The sequence below is a fragment of the Buceros rhinoceros genome, unplaced genomic scaffold, assembly GCF_000710305.1.
Source record: "Buceros rhinoceros silvestris isolate BGI_N320 unplaced genomic scaffold, ASM71030v1 scaffold20555, whole genome shotgun sequence".
Lineage (NCBI taxonomy): Eukaryota > Metazoa > Chordata > Aves > Bucerotiformes > Bucerotidae > Buceros > Buceros rhinoceros.
Genome location: NW_010411445.1, coordinates 1 through 708, shown reverse-complemented (window position 1 = coordinate 708; position 708 = coordinate 1).

The window sequence follows — 708 nt, the reverse complement described above, 5'->3', positions numbered from 1 at the left end:
GGTGCCCCTGCCGCCAGGTGGGTGCTGCAGCGGCGGCTCCTCCGCCACAACAGTAAGGAAGTAGTGAGAAATATATGATAAAGCATTTATATAAAAAAGAGATCGGTACCCATCAGTTGCAAAGCCAGCAATGGCAGGATGAACAGAACGAATTTCAGGTAGGAACTAAATATACACATGGGTCTTAAAATGTTAAGTTTGAGTGGTGCCAGCTGCTCAAGGAAAGGTGCTTCTGTCCTGGTAGCAAGTAAATAATTGAAATTAGTAATGATTCAGCCAATTGCAGGGTTTTTGGCATGTGTGCTGGGCTTTGAAACCAGAAGTTAACTTTGATTTAAAAAAGCCAAAACCAAACAACCTGACACTTTCTGTTTATGTAGTAAAATCAAGTTACGCCTTGTATTTCTTCTCCAAAATGGGAGAGACTTTCTGATTGTGTTTCTGGCAGCATGATTCTTCTATTACAGGCACTAAAGAACAGCTCTGTGAAATGATAACAATATCCAAGGAGAAAAGAGGGGTTTAATTTTCAGAAAGCTTCAGGCCGGCTATTTCTTTTCAACAAATTCCATTTTATATTTTATGAAATACGTAGGATCAACAAGATTTTAAGTAGCCAGAAGATACATTTCGGAGACCACGATACGAATGTGCTGAATTATCTACCAGAGGAGCACTAAAAGGTTTGCTATACCCTAAACAATAATT